This window comes from Natator depressus, chromosome 2 (genome assembly GCF_965152275.1).
Source record: "Natator depressus isolate rNatDep1 chromosome 2, rNatDep2.hap1, whole genome shotgun sequence".
NCBI classification, from domain to species: domain Eukaryota; kingdom Metazoa; phylum Chordata; order Testudines; family Cheloniidae; genus Natator; species Natator depressus.
In genome coordinates this window covers 72,493,820-72,516,081 of record NC_134235.1, presented here as the reverse complement: position 1 = coordinate 72,516,081, position 22,262 = coordinate 72,493,820, and the positions used below count along the sequence as shown (strand labels likewise).

At 43.2% G+C, this 22,262-nt stretch overlaps 1 pseudogene; it reads right to left on the bottom strand.

The window, feature by feature from the left end:
• The window catches only part of LOC141982392 (ethanolaminephosphotransferase 1-like), a 57,250-nt pseudogene extending 35,524 nt beyond the window's left edge, over positions 1–21,726 (bottom strand).
• Between the last annotated feature and the right edge of the window lie 536 nt (positions 21,727–22,262).

Sequence of the window (22,262 nt, the reverse complement as noted above, 5' to 3'; positions counted from 1 at the left end):
GTGGATCACTGTAGACTACATGTTACTGGGAAGAAAGATAAAAGAGTTTGGGGTTCAAGTGGTGTCTCATCCATCCTCCTTGTTGAAGGAGAAGGTCTGGGCAAGGACCACTAAATCATGGAAGTAAATGTGTGGCGACACAGGTGGTATCGGCAAGAGAGGTTGGCTGCTTCAACAAGAAGCTCATGTTCCAGGAAAGGGGATTACTGTGCTGGCATGGGCTCCATCAATCAAATACTGGGAAGAGCATCTTTAGACATAGTCTGGCTAATCTGATAAGGAGAGTTTAAATTAGGTCCTATGAGGGATGGTGACAAAAATCCAGCGAATGCACATCTCGGTTCAACTAATGAAGACAAGGGGAAGAGGCTAATTTCTGGAGAAGGGACTAGAAAACACAACTGCATTAAAAAAAGCCAGAAGAAAAGCAATAGGGCAGTCTGCAAAATATCTTCAATGTCTATATACAAATGCAATGAGTATGGGGAACAAGCAGGGTGAACTGGAAGTCATGGTATATGAAGAAAATGACTGAATTGGTATTGCAGAGACTTAGTGGGACAACTCCCATGATTGGAGTACCAGCACTGAGGTACCAGCATGGAGACTCTTCCGAAAGGATAGGTATGGGAAAAAAAGGAGGAGGCGTTGCGCTGTACATCAAGAATGTGTACACTTGGTCCGAGGCCCAAGAGGAAGTGAGTGGCAGACCTACTGAGAGCCTCTAGATGCGGATAAAAAAGAGAAAGAACAGTAGCGATGTTAGCGTGGGGGTCTATTATAGACCAACAAATCAGGAAGTGGATGAGTCATTCTACAAACAGATAACAAGGTTAGCTAACACACATGAGCTTGTATTAATGGGGAATTTTAACTTCTCTGATATCTGTTGGAAGACGATTACAGCAAAACATAATATGTCCTGCAAATTCTTAGCATGTGTAGGGGGCAACTTTCTGATTCAGCAAGTTGAGGAAACAACTAAGGAGTCATCCATTTTTGATCTGGTCTTGACCAACTGTAAGGCCTGAGGCCTTTTTCTGCAGCCACATTAGGACACCGGCAGCCATGAGCCAAGAAGCAGAAAGTCACATCCTCACATTCCACCTCAATTACATTAAAACAATTACATATCAGGCTGTTAAGAAGGCACTCCTGTATTAATAGTACCCACCCTCCACCAGATAAAGAAACAGAGCTTAAGATGTTTAAAGAAGACTTTCTTTGGTAGCATTCTGTTTGGCAAGGAATCACTTATCAACAGTTGTGGGTGTGAAGTCTCTACTTCTTTATTGTTTTGCCTTTATGGTCCCAACTTCTCTATTTTTTATCTGTATGGTCTCTTTTTGGTTCTTTGATTACTACTGTCTGTTGCATAACAAATTTTGCAAGATTTAAATCAACTAAGGTGGTGCGGTATGATTGGGTAAAGAATTGTTTCGCAATATGTTAGGATTGGTCAAAGAATTATTTTGTAATACTTTAGTAAAATGATTGGTTAAGGTACAGCTAAGAAGGACTCAAGTTTCACTATATAAACTTCGGTCCAAAAGGAAGTTCTTTGGAACCTAACTCCCAGGATACAGCCCCAAGATCAGAGCTGCCAGATCTCAACACCCTGCCAACTATATTATGCAGAAACTGGAGTCCCCGGATGACCTGATCCTGACTGGCCATCAGGAAAAGTTCGTCTGCCTTATTAGGAGTGGTGAGCACTGTATGCTTAGTGTGTGCATTCTGGTTTGGTAACTGTTAATAAATAGAAGTTAAGGATATTACTGTGTAAGGCTCTTTCACTGATAAAAGGCCCCGCAGAAGAGTATGCCCTGAGCCCTAGGAACGGAGTAAGGGGGGTACTTAAATGAACCAGATTACAACCTGAGCCCTCAGAATTGGGTCTGGGTGGCCCTGAGCCCTACGAATGGGGTAAGGGTGTGTACCTTTCACCCAGAGCCCTAGGATCTGGGAAAGGGTGGAGGGTGCCTAAATTAACTGTGTTATGCCTTCAGCCCTATGAAATGGGTAAAGGTGTGTGCCCTAGAATGTGCAGGTAACACAACAGGGATAAATTAATTGAGAATGTGAAGGTGGTTGGGAACTTGGGAGGAAGTGATCATGATCTGATCCTATGGAAAGGAGGACATGAGAACAGCAAAACAAGGAACTTAGACTTCAGAAAGGCGGATTCAACCAACCAATAGTAGGCAAAGTCCCATGGAAAAGCCAAATAGGAAGAAAAGGAGTCGAGGGGGGCTCTCAGTTCCTAAAAAGATGTAATACTAGAGGATCAACATTAAGCTACTCTGATGCAAGGGAAAGATAAGAAGAGCTACCTAAAAACCAAAAGGGATACATACAGGAAATGGAAGGAGAGGCATGTCACCAAGGAAGTATACATGGGAATAGCGTGAGGATGTAGGGACAAAATCAGGAAAGCCAAGGCAAAGAATGAGTTACAGCTGGCAAGAAATGTTAAAGACAACAAGAAGGGGTTCTTCAAACATGTCAGACCAAATAGAAAGATCAAGGATAGTGTGGGTCCACTGCTCAGTGGAGACGGTGAGCCAGTAATAGAAGATGATACGAAGGCAGAGCTGCACAATGCCTACTTTTCTTCAGTATTCACACAAAAAATAACATGACCGGACGACTAGCGAAGTTACCATAGACAATAAAGAGGAAGGGATGCAGATCGGGATAAGTAAAGAACACATCAGCAATCTTCTGATTAATTTGAATGAATTCAAGTCAGCAGGGCCTGATGCTATTCACCCAGGCTGCAGAAGGAATTAGCTGAAGAACTCTCGGAGCCACTGGCAATAATATTTGCAAACTCATGGATGACAGACAAGGTCCTAGAAGACTGGAGAAGGACTAACATCTTTTAAAAGGGGGGAAAGGAGGAGCTGAGGAACTACAGACCAATCAGCCTGACCTTGATGCCTGGGAAGCTATTAGAGCAATGTATAAAACATTCAGTTTGTGACTACCTGGAGGATGAAGGGATAAATCACAAGCGGACAGCATGGATTTACTAAACAAATCATGCCGAACCAGCTTGATTTCCTTCTTTGACAGGGTATCTGGTTTGATGGATAGGGGGAATGTGGTGGACATAATATATCTGGACTTCAGCAAGGCTTTTGAAACAGTCCCACATGGCATTCTGATAACTAAGCTGGAAAAATGTGGGCTTTGCAGAACTACCATTAAGTGGATACATAATTGGTTAAACAACCACAAAGAGTGACCATTAATGGAATTATATCAGACTGGTGGGAACTCTCAAGTGGGGTTCCACAGGGATCTGTTATGGGTTCAGTGTTTTTCAACATCTTTATTAATGACTTGGATGTAGGAATAGAGAGCGTACTGATCAAATTTGCAGATGATGCAAAGCTCGGTGGGTTTGTCAACACTTTGGAGGACAGAGCTAAAATTCAGAGGGATCTTGATAAATAGGAGAACTGGGCTATAGACAAGAAAATGAAATTCAACGAAGACAAATATAAGATGTTACACTTAGGGAAGAAAAACCAAATGTGCAAATACAGAATGGGTGATAACTGGCTTGGAAGCAGCACGGCTGAAAAGGATCTGGGAGTTGTGGTGAATCACCACCTCAACATGAGTAAGCAATGTGATGCTGTTGCAATAAAAGCAAATGCAATTTTAGATTACCTTAACACAGGCACAACATGCAAGTCATGGGAGGTGATAGTACCGCTCTACTCAGCACTGGTTAGGCCTCAGCTGGAGTACTGTGTCTAATTTTGTCACCAATGTATAGAAAGGATGTGGAGAAACTGGAAAGGATCCAGAGGTGAGCAACAAAGATGATCAAAGGGATGGAATGCAAGCTATACGGGCAAAGGCTGAAGGAACTGGGTATGTTTAGTTTGGAAAAGAGGAGATTAAGAGGGGACATGACAGAGGTTTTCAAATACTTGAAAGGCTGTCATAAAAAAGATGGAGAAAAGTTGTTCTCTCTTGTGATAGAGGGCGGGACAAGAGGCAATGTGTTCAAACTACAGCATAGCAGATTTAGATTAAATCTCAGGAAAAACTTCCTAACTGTAAGAACAGTAGGACAATGGAACAGACTGCCTAGGGAGGTTGTGGAAGTACCTTCACTAGAAGTTTTCAAAAAGAGGCTGGACAGCCATCTGTCTTGGATGGTTTAGATAACAAATCCTGCATCTGGCAGGGGGTTAGACTACTAGATGACGCTTGTGGTCCCTTCTAACCCTATGATTCTTTGAAAGCGCACTAGGGAACTGTTAGTGCACAGTAGTGGAGTCCATACCGTCAGTTAGTGTGCATCAGCCTGGGGCACTGTAAATTTACACCCCAGCTTGCTGTGCATGAGCTCTCCATCTAGACAAACCTACAGTTTGCAGAATAGAGGCTGTACAGGACCCTGCTGGGGTGTGCCTCTCAATGTAGTAAATCAACCCTTAACATTAATTCTATTTTAATACTTAGTAGAGGTGAGAAAAATATTTGGAGAAAATGACTTTCCAACAAAATTTGACTGCTTACAGGTTTTCTTTTGAAGCCATTCTACAAAATGTCAAAGCTTTCTATGCAATTGCACATAAAAATATTCTTGATGTTCACATGAATTTGAAAACGTGATATTCACTTAGATTAATTTCAAGCTGTGTAAATTGATTGTGATTGGTCACACACTGGTTCAGTAGAGCCCAGTCTATAAACAGGTGGTTTGTTTGTTTTTGTTTTTTAACTGGTATAACTATTTGGGTTAGGAGTGTGATTTTCTTTTTATCTGAAATAGCTATCCAAGTACAACTCTTAACGTTGGAATAGTAATGCCACTACCATCTTTTCAGTGAATACATGCTATCTGGGCTTTTCTGGTGGTCCACTGCTCAGACCGAGAGGCTCCCTCTCACAACTGATGTTTATTTTCTTCCTTTTATTTTTAGCTTTGTTTCCTCTCTCCAATTGGCATTAGTGAGTGAGAAGTAGGGACACAGCCTATCCACCTAAATCTCTCCAGTTATTACCAACATTTGTAATTTATCTGGTGCGACTTAACCTACCATTTTATTAAAGAAAATTTCCCATAGTGCTTCAGATAAGCATAAAGTCTCTGGGACTGCACACAGTAGCAGTGCTACACCTGTCAATAAGAAGCAATACATTCTTTGCTACCACTTCACACCAGCTGCTGGAGCTGGCTTAGAGCCACAGCAGGGTCGTGGTTAGAGCTAGTCCAAATTTTTTCATAATCTCTTTTTCAATTATAATTTTTTGACCAGAATGTAACTTATTTTGATCAAAATTTCCCATTTTGTCATCCAAAAACCGGAAACCAATAAGTTTTTCAGTATAAATTGATGGGGCGGCATCTTTTAAAAAGTTAACTTTTCAGTAACATTTTTCAACAATTTTTAATAGCTTTTTTTAAAAACTTTTTTTAATCAAACATCTCTAGTGTTTTTTCCACAAGAAATTACAAATAAATGGAAATTTTTAAATCTATAGAAATTTCCTGTGAAAAGTAACTGGCATTTTTAAACCAGCTCTAACCACGGCCCTTCCTTCACCTCACTCCTTATGGAGTTTCTAATACTGTTTACATGAATCCTTGTGCACTGGGACCGAAACTGTGTCATGCACCAGTGTAATGTAAAGAGGCTCCTCTTCTGGCTGCCTTTTTGACTCTGCATAAGACTAAGAGCTTGTGTTTACTGGAGAAACAAACACCATTAAGGCAGCACCCTTCTTGATATTGGATGGTTTTAATTAACAAAAAAAATTAAGGACTTGATCAGTTGGTCTCCATGTCCACTGAAGGTAGCACAAGAACTAATGGACTTAATCTACAGCAAGGGAGATTTAGGGTTAGATGTTAGGAAACACTTTCTAACTATAAGGGTAGTTAATGTCTGTAATAGGCATCCAAGGAAGGCTGTGAAATCCCCATTGTTTGAGGTTTTTATGAACAGGTTGGAAAGAAGCTGTTAGGAATGGTCTAGATTTACTTGATCCTGCCTCAGAGTAGGGGGCTGGACTTGATGACTTCTCAAGATCCCTTCCAGTCCTACATTTCTATGATTCTATAAATGTAGATGTATTTGATCACCTATCCGTCAGAAATTTTACATCTAATTTTCAAGTTTATGTATCATGGCCTCCTTTGAATGGCTAGCTCTAAGCAAAGTTAATCAGAACACCAATTACAACAAAAGCACTGTAATTACATTACTAATTCTGATGAGTCCTGCAGTGGCAAATAAAAGTGATCTGCATAACTTACAAGAATTTCTCTGTCTCATGACGTTTTCATGATGAACCACAGCTATTTTCTTTTCCAGTTAAGATAGAGGCAAGTACAGAGGATAATCCGCTGCTTCACAGAATGAAGCTGAGTCATCATCATCATCCTGTGAACTGCACAATGAGGGTTAAGTTTTCATTGAGCTTACACAACTGCTGCTATCATATAATATGCTGTACTTCCTGCACACTATGCTGAAAATGTGGCCCTGAGTGACTGGCTACCATCAATTTAAAAATAGGGTCGCCAGTTTTGGTTGGACGTATTCCTGGAGGTTTCATCATATGACATGAACTTTAATTAAAGATTAATCTTTAATTTCTGGGGACTCTAGGACAATCCTGGAGGCTTCGCAACCCTATTTAAAAAGGAGGCACGTTGGTAAGGGGGACTGGCTCATCTCAGTGCTTGAAGTAGTGGTGTAATAGTGTAACTCTGTCACTGAATGAAGTTAGAGTCCTCTTCTTCTGTGCTGCTGGAGGTAATAATGATGTGCATGCTTTAAACAGAACCTTTTCATCTAAGGTTCCAAAGTGATTTACAAATATGGATAAAAAGAAAAAAGAAAAGGAGTACTTGTGGCACCTTAGAGACTAACCAGTTTATTTGAGCATGAGCTTTCGTGAGCTACAGCTCACTTCATCGGATGCATAACATATTGTGGAAACTGCAGAAGACATTATATACACACAGAGACCATGAAACAAAACTTCCTCCCACCCCACTGTCCTGCTCGTAACAGCTTATCTAAAGTGATCATCAAGGAGGGCCATTTCCAGCACAAATCCAGGTTTTCTCACCCTTCCCCCCCTATGCAGCTGAGTGCTTTGCGTATGGGTAAGGACGGCCCTGTGGATCAGACTCCCCCTTCTCTAGCTTCAGTCAGTGCATAATGAGCGTTACTTCAATGCCAAGCACTAGTTGCTGGAGGAAGGACACCTTGGGTGTGAGCCACAAAGATACCTGGGTCCTGTTTTTAGACATAACTATGATCCACAAAGCTCTGCTCAGCTGCTGCCTAACCCTGTAGGCACCTAAACTCACTCGTTGCCCGTGGTTGTGCCTCTGAACGTGCTGAGAGGCAGCCTATGGGATAGCGACCCACAGGAGAGTTCACACAAAACGGCTGTGGTGGGAGAGGAGAGGGTACTCACCCAGAATGTGGGAGACCCCTGGTCCAAGTCCCCCTTCCTCCTGAGGGAGAGAAGGGAGTTGAACAGGAATTAGCCATCTCTCAGGGGAGTGTCCTAACCATTGGGCTATGGTGTAGTCTGATATGAGGCTCCATCAGTCTCTCCTATTGAAGTTGTTCCCCTTTAATTGAATAATTAAATATTAACTGGGCCAGTGACAGAGTCAGAATGATTCTCTAGCCTAGTGGTTAAGGCACTCACCTGAGAGGTGGCTGATCCCTGTTCAAATGGTGAGTACCCACCCCGTCCACAGGGCTAAAGGTTATAAGGGAGGTCCTCTTCCTCCTCTTTTCCTTTGTTTCAGGCCCTGCACACAATTTAGTCAGCCGAACAGCTATCTCCCCTAGTTTGTGGCTCACATGCAAAGACAGGTGCCTTCCTGCAGCCCAGACTTAGATGCCTATCTCCATAAGAAGGGCAGGGCTTACCACACACCTTTCATAGAATATTAGGGTTGGAAGGGACCTCAGGAGATCATCTAGTCCAATCCCCTGCTCAAATAAGGACCAATCCCTAATTTTTGCCCCAGATCCCTACATGGCCCCCTCAAGGATTGAACTCACAACCCTGGGTTTAGCAGGCCAATGCTCAAACCACTGAGCTATCCCTCCCCCTTTTCTTGTCAAGTCTCCCATTGGCTAGCTCAGACAGCTCCCCCGCCAGCATGCTGGCTTTGTGGATCATACTGTAAGGAGCCTCTCTTCCCCCATTCATTGTCTAGATGCCTAGGCTTTGTCGATCACAGTGTTGCTCCTGTAATTTTTCTCGATGGTCAAAAGTTAGGTACCATGACACTCAGTGTTAGAATGCCTAAGTACCTTTGTGGATCTGGGCCCTATATATAGTGCTTGCCTTAATATTCTCTCCACCTCTTCATGTAATTGACAGATATTTAAGTTTATTTGCTTACCACTCTGACTGTGAGTGAGTCATTATGGAAGTTACTAGAAATGAGGTATAAAAACAAATACAGTGGTTTGTGAAATAAGTCGATGGAAAATGGAAATAAGAGTAGTCTGCATTTTGTTAGTGCCTTTCGCCTGAGTTCATCAAAGCTCTTCACAAGCACCATTGAATTAAGCCTCACAGCACAACCATGAGATAAGGAAGTTTTATCTTTATTTTACAGATGGGAAAACTGAGGCATAGAGCGGTGACTTCCCCAAGGTCACATGGGAAGTTGGTAGCAGAGCCAGAAGTACCACCCATATCAGCTGGTTCCCAGTCCTGTGCTTTCCTCCCTAATAGCGCCTCATGAATAGGGGATAGCTCTCTGAATTTTCAACACTGGATCCATGATGAACAGCTCTCTGTGAGTATTCGTATTAATAATTTGATCTTTAATAATTGATTATCTTCACCCAGCTGTACCTGCCATGCAGAATGAAACTTTATGGGAAGTCCCAAAGTGTGATCGCAGTACAAATGGTCATCAAGATCCTGCCTAGGATCTGGTTTCTGAAAGAGCTCCACCTGGAGGCTGGTTAATAAGCCACTAGATGAAGATAACTGAGACTGGGGAAATCAATCCAGGAGGATGAATTCTCCAAGGAAAGGTACTTGACTTTGAACTTTTGCATGGGTAAAATCACTTGGGAACACCATATGATCATTGTGCAAATACTGTCATTTATATCCCTGCATTTTATGTAAGGTTTGATGGAACAGTGGAAGTGAGGGCACTGGGGGGCTTAGAGTAATGATTATGGCATTTTAATAAATGCCATATGTGTTAATTCATACAGTGCATCAGAGTCTGTGCTGGTGAAGTAACTGCTATGCTTACCATTTCACTAAAACTAATGTTATCTAAATGTCACAAATCAAATCTAGCTAAATTACATTCTCATTTATGTCATCTGATTTTTATACTTGCTGCAGGCATATTTTTCTGATAAGGTAATGAAACTATAACACTGGTGATTTGTTTGAGCGTGCCCTTTCCCTTCAAATGCACAAATATTTCTGCAGTACTTCTAGGATTATGCTATTTCTTGTTCAATTTCTTGGCCAAGTTCATTTGCCCTGAGCAATATTTTTCTCTTTTCTTTAATACTTAACAGTAACATAGTTTTAAAAACAAGAATCATAAATACTTACCACTTGGCTTAGATCATATCCCCAAGGAAGAAAGAGAACTCCTGTGTTATATTTTCCCCAATGTGAAAACATAAAGTTAAGCAAGACAATGCTTAAAGATATATACATTGCGTGTACAGAAATCCCAGTCTTTCCATTATCACGTGAGCAGATAGAAAAATAAGAGAGGATGAAGAGGGAGGTAGCCCAGCTATCTAGCCCATGGTCAAATAACTCCCCCAAAGGGCTACTGGACTGAGTCCTTCGAGCATGCTTCCCATCTATAGAGTCAAGAAAGGTCAGGGGAGGGGAGAAAAATAAAAGAAATATAATTTTGTTAGATAGATTTCATGCTACAGTATGTAATAACATGGGGGAAATGTATTCATAGACCAAGAACAAATGGAGTTCTGCTCCACCAAAACTTTAGTCCTGTCCATAAAACATTGACTTCTGCTCTCATCGAAATATTTTTCTGTTACAACTTTTCTTCCTCACAAGCTTTGCAAATAGACACTTGCATTCATTACCCTGTCTCCCAATGGCCTCCCTGATAATCTGTCAAAGCACAGTAGACCCAAGTCCTGCAGGAAAACATTCCTAACAGTGGGGAATAAATAACCCTTAATAATTATGATCTACACCAGGGGTGGGCAAACTTTCTGGCCTGAGGGTCACATTTTGGTGGGGAAATTGCATGCAGGGCCATGAATGTAGGGCTGAGGCAGGGGTTTGGGTTGTGGGAGGAAGTGCGGGGCGTGGGAGGGGGTACAGTGTGCAGGAAGGGGCTCAGGGCACCTGTTTGTAGGACAAATTCTTTCTTGAAGTCTGGGGCTATGAGCAGTGATGAGCTGCCAAAATCTTCACAACGGGTTCCCTCCTCACCCCACGAGGGGGTCGTTGCCCACCCCCGCCCCCTGGGACTCCTGCCCCATCCAACCCCCCCACGTTCCTTGACGCCCCCCCCCAGGACCCCTGCCCCATCCACCCCTCTCCCCTGTCCCCTGACTGCCCCCAGAACTGGGCAGGAGGGTCTCGTGGGCCACCGTAGTGGGTGCCCACCCCACCCCTAAGAGCCAGAGGCACCTGCCGGGGGTGAGATGGGGAGTCCCAGCGGTGCTTACCTGGGGCAGCTCCCAGGAAGCATCCGGCAGGTCCCTCCTAGGGGTGGGGGAGCGTAGTTATGGGGGGAGCAGGGGGAGCGGCTGCTCCCCCCACTGATCACATCAAAAGTGGCCCCTTAGGCGCCGACTCCCTGGGTGCTCCAGGGTGTTCTCAGCCTGCCCCGGCTTCCCGCGCAAACAGCTGATTCGCAGGAAGCCTGGGGTGGGGGCGGAGAAGCAGAGCGGGGCGGCGCGTTCAGGGGAGGAGACGGAGATGGAGTGGAGGTGAGCCGGGGGTGGGGCGGGGAGCTGCCGGTGGGTGCTCTGCATCTACCAAATTTTCCCTTTGGGTGCTCCAGGGCTGGAGCACCCGTGGAGTCGGCACCTAAGACACTACTTTTGGCCGGTTAAATTTAGAAGCCCTTTTAGAACCGGTTGTCCCTCGCGGAACAACTGGTTCTAAAAGGGCTTCTAAATTTAACAACCGGTTCTAGCGAACCGGTACAAACCGGCTCCAGCTCACCACTGGCTATGAGTACTGGATGGCAGCAAAGGGCTGTCCTTAAATCTGCGAATGCTCCTTCGGCTGCATCAGACCACTTTACTATCTGGGGGCCCCGAGACTTTATCAGGTCCGTCAATCGCCCTGCTCTTGTGGCAAAATGAGGGATGAATCTCATGATAGTACCCTACTAACCCGAGAAATGCTCCGACCTGCTTTTTATGGACTGGCCAAGGCCAATCTTGTATTGCCTCCGCTTTGTTCCATTGAGGTTTTACCAAGCCTCTCCCTACTACATACCCGAGGTATCTGGCCTCAGTTAGTCCTATCACTCACTTGAGAGGGTTGGCAGTGAGGCCGGCCTTCCGCAGGGCATCTAGTACCACTTCTACTTTCCCTAGGTGTCTTTCCCAGTCACAGCTATGGATGACTATATCATCTAAATAGGCAGCGGCATACCTGGCATGGGGTCGCAGCAATTTGTCCATAAGTTGTTGGAATGTTGCAGGGGCCCCATGGAGTCCAAAAGGAAGGACAGTGTATTGGAAAGGCCATCGGGTGTAGAGAAGGCAGTCTTTTCCTTGGCATTCTCGGCCAGGGGAATTTGCCAATATCCTTTGGTCAGGTCTAGAGTGCTTAGGTATCAGGCCTTGCGTAACTGATCAACTAGTTCGTCAATGCGTGGTATTGGATAGGCATCGAATTGGGATATTTCATTCAACTTCCGGAAGTCGTTGCAAAACCGCAGGGTGCTGTCAGGCTTGGGTACTAGGACGATAGGGCTGGATCACTGGCTGTGGGATTCTTCAATAACCCCAAGTTCCAACATCTTCTTCATTTCTGTCCTAATTTCCTCTCTTTTAGCTTCCGGTATCTGGTATGGTCTTATTGTCACCCTTATTCCGGGCCTGGTGACGATATGATGTTGGACCAGTGTCGTATGGCCTGGCTGTGTACAGAACACATCTTGGTTCCATTGGATCATATCAATGACCTCTGTTCGTTGTTCTGGGGCTAACTTGGGGGATATCCTCACCTGCCCCTGTGGGTCGTCTGTCTGAGGTGGAGCTCTCCGAATGACCAGCCTCGTCTCTCGGTCACACCAGGGCTTCAGTAAGTTTATGTGGTAGATCTGCTCTGGTCTTTGGCGGTCTGATTGTCTGACCTTATAGTCCATTTCCCCAATGGCTTCCACTATCTCATACGGCCCATGCTAGCTGGCTAGGAGTTTGCTTTCCGCTGTTGGCACGAGCACCATCACCTGTTCTCCCAGCTGAAATTTCCGTACTTTCACACGGCAGTTGTAATATGTCCACTGGGTCTCTTGTGCTTTTTCCAAATGTTCTCGTACTATAGGGGTTACTCGAGCTATTCGCGCTCTCATCTGTGTCACATGCTCAGTGACATTCTTTCCTGGGTTGGGTTGTTCTTCCCAGTCCTCCTTAGCAATATCTAATATTCCGCGTGGGTGGCGTCCGTATAGTAACTCAAAGGGAGAAAAACCAGTGGACGCCTCGGGGACTTCCCGTATAGCAAACATTAGATACAGTAGAAGGGTATCCCAGTCTTTTCCATCCTGTGCTACCACCTTCCGGATCATACCTTTAAGGGTGCGGTTAAACCACTCGACCAGGCCGTCTGTTTGAGGATGGTAGACTGAGGTCCGTATGGCATGGATGCAGAGCACGGTACATAAGTCCTTCATTAATTTTGACATGAAAGGGGTTCCTTGGTCAGTCAGGATCTCCTTAGGGATGCCCGCTCTAGCAAAAACCTGGAGTAGTTCTTTTGCTGTTGCCTTGGATGTGGGGTTTCTTAAAGGAATGGCTTCTGGCGTGGCATAGTCAAGGATAACTAATACATTTCGGTGGCCCCGTGCTGATCTTTCCAGCTGGCCCACTAGGTCCATGGCTATCCTTTCGAAAGGGACTTCAATAATAGGCAAAGGTACTAATGGAGCCCGCAAGTGAGGTCGGGGCTATACAACTGGCATTCTGGGCAGGATGTACAATAGTGTCGGACAGCCGCGCATATTCCTGGCCAATAAAATCTTCTTAGGACTCTATCCAGTGTCTTGTCTACTCCTAGTTGTCCCCCAAATAAATGACTGTGAGCTAACTCTAGTACTGCCCTTGTGTGTTTCCATGGGACTAGGAGCTGCTCTACTTCTTCCCCTCGTATTTGCACTATTCGGTACAACAGATCACGTTTGATCACATAATACAGCCTTGGGCCTTTGGTCTTTCCTTCCACGGGTACGCCATTTACTTTCACTACCTCCTCCCTCACATTCGCATATAGTGGGTTCGTTGGCTTGGTCCTGCCCAGAATTCTCATGAGCAGTACCAATCTGACCTAACTCCATGGGACCTATTTCTACTCCGCCCCTTGGGTTGCCTCTACTTGGGCTAGGAACCGCATCTGAGTCCTCACTGGCCTGAATTGTCTCCTGGCCTCCTGAATGGGTTCGCTTACCAACAAGGGAGGCTTTCTGGTTCTCTGCTAGAATCCTGATCCCTAGCCTTTTATCTGCCCTTTTTCCCGCCTATACTTTTGGGGTTTCCCGGGGGATGAAAATAGCTCTGGGGCAAATTTGGCAAAAATTGGGGTGCCTCCATCTCAGCCTGGGGGTTGCTACCCTCCCCTGGCTCTATTGTGGGGAGTAAGTTCTCAAACCCGGGGAAGTCCCTACCAATTAAGCCCGGGTAGAGGAGCCTAGGGACCACCCCTGCAGTTACCCTGGTAGTGTTTCCCTGGATCTCAATCCATACTGGGATTGTGGGGTAGAAATTTACGGTGCCATGAAGGCATGTTACCCCCGTGGTTTTGGCCCGGGTTAGTTGGTCTTGCCCCACCAACTTCCCCAAGACCAGCGTGACAGCACCCCCGGAATCTACTAATGCTGTGGTCGCAATACCATTCATTTTTACTGACCTTGTATACCCATGTGAGGTCATTGCGACCCCTACCAGGCCGATTAGGCCACATTGTTCCCCAGGATCCCCCAGATTGCACTGCATAGGCTCTTCCCTGTTGGGACATTGGGCTGCTATATGCCCCAATTCCCCACATTCGTAACACCAACCCCTTAACCCAGTTGCCGCCCTCTGCCTGGGGCTATTTGGTCGGCCCCCCCAGCCCTCTCTTCTCAAACCCCCAGTTCCCTTCTTGGCCTCAGGCCATTCCTCAGTGTCTTTCCTCCCAGCTATGGTTCTTCTGTAGTTCTCGACAATCCGGGGCCTTAGGTTTGGGGCTGGCTTCCTGGTTTGCCGTGTCTCACCCCCTGGTGTCTGGAACAGTTCATGGGCTGCCAGCTGTCTTTTCACGAGGGAGACCAACTCATCATAGGTAGAGGGGTCATTCTGGCCCATCCAAGCCCGAAGGCCTGGTGGTAGCCCCCTCATATACCGGTCCAATACCAGGAGCTCCATCATTTTCTCAGAGCTCAGGGCAGCCATTTCCGGGTCAGGTGGATCAGGTCAAACAATTGAGATCGGGGTGTCTTGTCCTCTGTATACTGCCATTCATGAAACCTCTGGGCTTGCAACACCATTGTTACTCTGGATCTGGCCAGGATCTCTGCCTTCAGCTGGGGGTAATCCTCCGCAGTCTCTGCAGCCATATCATAGTGGACCTTCTGGGCCTCTCCACACAGGAACAGGCGAGGATACCAGACCACTGATCTTGGGGCCAGGCCTCCCACAGAGCTGTTCTCTCAAATGCCAGGAGGTATGCCTCCACATCATCCTCCCATGTAATTTTCTGTAGGCAGTGGCTGGCCCGTATAGTCTGGGTTCCGTCACAATTGTGGTTCCACTCCATAAGGGCCTTCACCTGGTTTGCCAGCTCCTATAGCAGACCTCGGTCCTGGGCAGCCTGATTCATCGACAGCCAATTAGTCTCCTGCTGCACCCGAGTCGCCTCCTGTTGGGTGGTTGCTTGGATTCGGGTAGCCTCCTGCTGGGCCACAGTGGCTTATATTACAGCCTTGCCCATGTCGTCCATCTTGGGGATGGGATGATTTTGGGTAACACTGGTTTAAGTCCCCAGCGTGGAGATCCCACTGCTGACACCACGTGTAGCAAATTGCCGGCATGATTATGATGGGTCCCACGCTTCCTCTTCTTGTGTGTGTGGGGGGGCAGGTTCAGGGTGCAGTTTCCTGCCCCTGAACTAGGGGTATCTACTGTCCCACTAGTAACCCAAAGAAGGGTAGTGACTAGGGAGGGACCCGGGCCTGCCCTCTACTCTGGGTCCCAGCCCAGGGACCCTAGGGATAGTGGCAAACCATTTGAACTAGTCCTTCCTTCCCCTGGGCTACTTCCCTCTCCTGCTCTTCAGCTTGTGGGGCTTCCTGCCCTCTCTCTGCACAAGCCAGGTGTCTTTTACTCAGGGTCTTGGTCTTCTAGCCAGCCATGGCACTTCTCCAAACTCTCCTCTGCCCCAACTCCTCCAAACTGCTTTCTGCCCCAACTCCAAACTGCAGTGGTAAATAAGGAAGTGTTATTTACTCCTTCTCATAATACAAGAACAAGGGGCCACCAAATGAAATTAATAGGCAGCAGATTTAAAACAAACACACACAAGTATTTTTTCACGCAACACACTGTCAGGCTCTGGAACTCCTTGCCAGAGGGTGTTGTGTAGGCCAATACTATAACGGGGTTCAAAAGGGAGCTAGAGAGATTCATGGAAGATAGGTCCATCAATGGCTATTAGCCAGGATGGGCAGGAATGGTGTCCCTAGCCTCTGTTTGCCAGAAGCTGGGATTGGGTGACAGGGCATGGATCACTTGATGATAACCCTTTGGGGCACCTGCCATTGGCCACTGTCAGAGGACAGGATACTGGGCTTGATGGACCTTTGGTCTGACCCAGTATGGCCAGTCTTATGTTAAGACTGGAAATAAGGCATAAAATTTTAACACTGAAAGTAATTAATCATTGGAACAACTTACCAAGGGACATGGTGGATTCTCCATACCTGCAAATTTTAAAATCAAGGCTGCATGTTTTTCTAACAGATCTGCTCTGGGAACTATTTTGGGGAAGTTCTATGGCGTGTGTTATGCAGGAGGTCAGACTAGATGATCACAATGATCCCTTCTGACCTTGGAATCTATGAATCATTCTTAAGAAAGGGCAAATGTGCAGATAAGACAAAGCTGTCCCATTCTGAAACATCTGAAATATACCCAAAGGTAACAATGAAATTATTTTTTTTAAGAAAGCCAAGGACTGTAGCCAGTGTCACCAACAGCAATGTTAGCACTTAGTAACAATTTCCAAAGAAAATGGTTGGTGTTGTCATGCTGCAAAAAAATTCTGCTTGCATTTGTAAGGGAGATGAGCTAGTTATCAAGGCTGCAGTTTACCAATATGGAAAGTTTCAGAATGTTGGGTTAAAAACACATCCTACGGGTGTTAAACATTTTCAGCACATTATCAAATCCCTATATTTCAGTGCTTTGGGAATAGGCTAGTAATTTTTTCACAATCTTTTATTGTTTTAATTACAACATACTGGACAAAACAACATGTAGATATGAGTTATGCAAATTCTCTTATCATACTTTACCTAAAGCATAAGCACAAAAGGTGGTACAAGCACCATATAGCCATATCCATGCTGGAACAATTCCAGGACTGGCACCTGCAAGATATGGGGGTGAGTGGAGGAATGGGGAGGAATAACAGTGGTTATAACTAATGAAATCCACCTAAAAGTCTTGTGTGCAATAGAACATGTATATGTGTGTATGTGCACATCCTCATTATGTGAAAAAGAATTAAAACAGTATATTTTTGTGAATTGGAAGCAATGTGCACCATCAGCAATCTATATTGATTATACTTCATTGAATTTAGTGGGATAATGGAGGCCCAGGGTATTTACAAGTAAGCTCATATTGTAAAGGGGAAAAAATATACAATAGATTTTTGCAGCTGAAGTGATTACAACATTGTATGAAAGTAAAGATAATAGGGCAAAAATCTTCATGCAGGTTCTGTGCAGACCACCCATCAACTAATGAGTTAATATTTGTGCAATGCACTGTGTAATTTTTAAGTTCTTAGTAACATATTGTTCTTAGTAACATGAATGAGATCATTGTGCAGTTTTACGGTACAGATCAGAGAGGAAAACTTTGCCCATAGGCTAGAGCGGATATAGCAACGATAGTTTCTCTTGATTTTTGGAAAGGTGCTTGATACGGTGATCCTTGATATTCTTGCATTTAAACCGGGGAAAAATATGAATTGTATAGAACTACAAGATGGCTACAAAACTACTATTTTTTAAATCCTTGTTTATTTAGAGCACTAGGTCCCTGCCTGAAAGAGCATGCAATCTAAATTAGACATAACCTGGTGAGGATGTCCCCACAACAAATGTTCATATATACAAACCTTTTCAGTTTACTTACAGCCTGGCTGGCGCAGCAGGAAGCACAGCACCAGGCACAGAAATAATGTGCAGCTCATTTAACACAACCCGGGCAAATGGCTTTGCGGTCAGTGTGGTAAATGTTGTTCTTCCCAAATTGGTCTACAGTCGCAGGCGAAAACCCATTAGTACAAATTGTGATTGCTGACATCATCCTTGAAATCGAGTGAGTGGTATTAGTAATTCAGCCCATGATACAGATAAATTTGGATTTGGAACCTGAGAAAATGTAGATCTAAATTTGTCAGAAAAGAGCAGGTGTTTTGAATCAATTTCTATAGTTTTGTATTTGGCCAGAAAAAGACTTGAATTTGGAGGTGAAACTCACTTATTTTGACATCAGAAAAGAAAGGGAAATGAATACTGATCTGGACACAGATCTTAGATATTATGGTCTCTGAGGCAAATGAAAAACCTTTATAGAAGGCATGTTTTTTTCTTTTTTTTATTATCTTATTTAAGAACGATTATGGCATTAGAATCCTGTGATAGTGCCTGCTCCTGCACCACTGAATTCAATGGGAGTTTTATCATTGACTTTAAAGGGTGCGGGATCAAACCTATAGTGTAAAAGTTCAGCTAAATGACTTTGTGTGGGTCTTTGCAACTCTCAGCCCTGGTCTTGCGATGAGATGTGGGCAGGCAGGCAACTGCATCCACAGGGAGCCCCACTGAAGTCAATGGAGCTTTGTGTGGGAGGAGGAAGGCAGATATCTTGCCAGAATTTGGTTGAGTAGCTCTACAATTGTAAAAACCAAAGGGATAACTACTTGATGCGGTGTAGTCCCAGTCATAAAAAGATAACAGAAAATAATTAATTAAAATAATCAGAAATCCAGAGAAGCTTAACAACTTAGGAGCAATCCACAGAGGCACTATCTGTAAAAAATATTTAAAAGAAAAATCACACTATTAAGAAACCATATTTTAACTGAACATGTCACCACATTTGTAAAAGCTAAAGAGAAGTATGTGTTCATAAATCAAAGGCTGTTTATATCTGCAAAATCAGCAAATATTTCAAATGTTAAAGATTCCTCAATTTTTTAAATTAAAAAGTTCTGGAAAATATGCAAGAAAATTTCTTCTTAAATATTGTCTTTTCTGCCTAAATCTTTTAGTGACATTTTTTATTAATAATGTAGTTTAGAAATGTTCTATTTCATGCATTATACATATTTAATTATAGTCCTTGTTCTCCCAAGTACTACAGTGAAAGTTTCTCATGCTTTTAGACACTAGAAAAGCAACTGCAGCACCACAGTGTGGTAACTCAGTATCCAGGCAGCATTGTAACAATCTTCCAAAGGACTCCACTCCCACACTGTAATAAGTAATTCTACAGGCAGTAATTCTGCAACCCCTTCTTTTCTATAAATAAGAACTTTTACATGTGACACACCAACAAAATAGTATGACTTTATAGGGGGGATACCCCTTATAAAATGAACTCCCTGTAGCAAAAAGATCTTTGTATCCCCCTGGGATATAAATGTTCTGCACAGAGTCCTCACTCAAGGTATAAAGATGGCTTGCATGCATATGCTGTAATTTGGCTCCTCTTCATATGCTGTCTCATTATGGGAAGGGTCTGCAATGGATGCATGCATAACAGAAACGCTCCTAGCACATTGTAAAATCATGGCATGAAGCCAGTCTTCCTCCACTTTCTGTTTTTTCATGATAATCAGTGGCAAGTGAATAGATGTCTAACCAAGAATGTTTATGACATCCAAAAAATGTGTAGTAAATGAAAGTAACATACAGTGACACTATCAGACATGATATCGTACCTAAGAAAAATGCACTCACCAGCTATAATGCTCAGAACTCTCATATGAATCTGCTATCTACATGGATATCTTGGCTGCTCTGCTAATATTCAGATAAATGCTTAAACCAGCTACGATAAGGTAGTTTTCTTTCTCTTCTTGGGATATGAATGTGTCTGTCTTGCTCTATAGCTATCGCTCCTTCAGTGCTGGATTCTCTTCATGTCTCTCATAATGTAGTAAAAGTACGTGCATTAATGCAGGGTGAGTTGACAAGTGGATGCTTTCCTTTGTGTTCTGGAATACAGAGATACATGTGCCATAAATAGGGTTAAACTGGCACACAAAAAGCTAGACCTAATTCCTAAGCATCCATATTCATACATTTTTTATAGACCATCACACTTTGTTCTTTACTTGACTGGCTCTGCAAGATGCTTTTTTTTTTTTTTTTAACTGCTCTAGGGCACGAGGAAAAGAGGAAATATAGTGCAGTGGGGTTTCATGAATTAAAAAAACATACAGAATTTATTCATATCTTGTGTATATGCATGTATGTAAGTATGGCAAATTTTATAGGATAGCTGAACCAAGAGGAAAGAGATTTCTCAGTCCTCAAAGGACATATTTTTATTACCCAGTTTTTAATGAACAAATTTCAAGCAATTTGTTTAATTTCTAATAACATTCCTAAAACTCTCATTTGTCTCTCTACTGTGATGTACCTTTCTGGTCACATCTAAGTCAAATGTCATACTGTGAGATGTAGGTTCAGTATTATTTGCTAGATTATTGCTTCTAGCCCAGTTCTTGTATTTACTATGGATACAAAACACAAAAATAAATAATCTGAATAAATAAAGGTGGTTTGCAATATTTACCAGCTAAGGAGAATATCTATTTACCTACCCTTACCATTATGATACAATTTTACTTGCTGTTAGAAAAAAAATTACTCCCTTTGTGAGCAAGTGAGTAAAATTTTGTAGGGCTGAGTGAGAGGAGCTGCAGTCAAACCTATTCTCAGTACTCAGAGATGAACAGTCATACTGTTCTACTGGAAATTCTAGTTTAAAATATTCATCTGGTTCTCACTAGTCCTAGTTGACCAACTAAGTTTTGGAACAGAACAAAAAGTCTATTGGTCTACTGGTTCTGTGGCTTGGCTCCAGTAGAAACAACCAGAAACCAGTCAAACAATCTTACTGGACTCTACTGAAATTTCTACTATATACTGGATCCCCCATTTTGGCTGTGCATTTCCACCTCTCTACAGGAGTTAACAGTGGTCAGTCTAGCATTAAAGAGATGTTGTCATGTAAAACATGGTCTGGCCCAAAGTGTATGATTTTAAAAACAAACTTTTACAAAAGCTGAGACAACAGCAATATTTCTATGGGTTTTTTTATTCTGGTGGAGGCAGGTTTGTTTGTTTGTTTGTTTACAAATAAACACTACCCTGCATTGCTCCAGATTAGAACTGATAGTGAAAATAACTAGGAGCAAAAGTGAAACTGACTATCTTCATTGCTGAAGCAGAAATAAATGCAAAGAGTAGGGAGGCACCCACTCCAGAGATTTTGGCTCCAGACCCAAAGTTTGAGGGGGGGTTCATTTGCAGTTCTCCAGTATTGTGGTTTGGGCCCATCTTTAGCAGAAAGATGGCAAGTGAAATGGCAAGCCCAAAGGCAAGAATTTTTAATGAATCCATAAATTCAGGGGGTTGTACCTTATGACTGGAGAACCTCCCAGCGTTTTTGGTGATCATAGTAACTGCTCCCATTTTCAGCTTGTTAAAGAAATATCCAGCTCCCTGGACAAGTTCCCTTGGGAGACTATTAGACAGTGCTTGTTTGTAATCATTTGCATAACAGAAAGATAAAGAGATCCTGGTGGTAGAAAGCATATGCTGTAGGAAAAATGACTTGTACTAAGAATGTCTTTCAATGTTTCCAAAAATTCAGTAATGAGGAATGTGATGGCAACTGATGTTTTCTGTTATAATGATGACAAACAATAGATACAACACTGGTAACAGATATATATAAATCTAAACATACCCATCTCAAATATATCTATCCATTCAGTAAGCTCTTGTGTGGAGAGGGTTTCAAGGGTTGTTTTTTTCGGTTTTTATAGGTTTAATTTCAGCTTCTTAAAATCAGTATCTATTGTTTAAAATTAAATCTACCTTCTGCACCTTAAAACAAACTCTTACATTATGACTGGATCGTTCTTATAAACAATAAGACTCTTACCTTTACAATTCTGTTCCAGAGAGGCTGCATAACATAGACTGATGAAAGGGTTTGTGTCCATAGCACTGTACTGTAAGCAAAGAAACAAACATGTAAACATACAAGACATTGAGAACACTGTTTTCCATGGGTAGAATATGGCCTTCAGCATTTAGGAAAAATCAACCTAAATTTGATTGGTGTAAGTGTATTTCACCCTGATTGCCACTAATGAAGTTTTAATTTAATTAAAATGTGCTGAGCTGGTTTATAGTACATTGGCAATAACAAACGGATTTTGTGGAAGACAAATATCCTGAGACTTAGATTTAAATATCTATTACACACACACACACATACATACGAAGATTTCACGTTGACAAATTAGTACAGATCAGTTCTATAACCACTCTATGCATAGAATTCGCATTGACTTCATTAGCAATCCTTTTAAAATACTGTATTTTGTTTTGTGTCTTTTTTTAGTTAAATTGTCTTCAGTGGAACCCTTTGAAATGCGTATTCTCAGCAGTAGTATATTGCTAGCATGAATGTGGGATTTGAAGAAAATTACAGCATTATTCTCCTTTACATCTCTTTTAGAAAACAGCCATGAAGGCT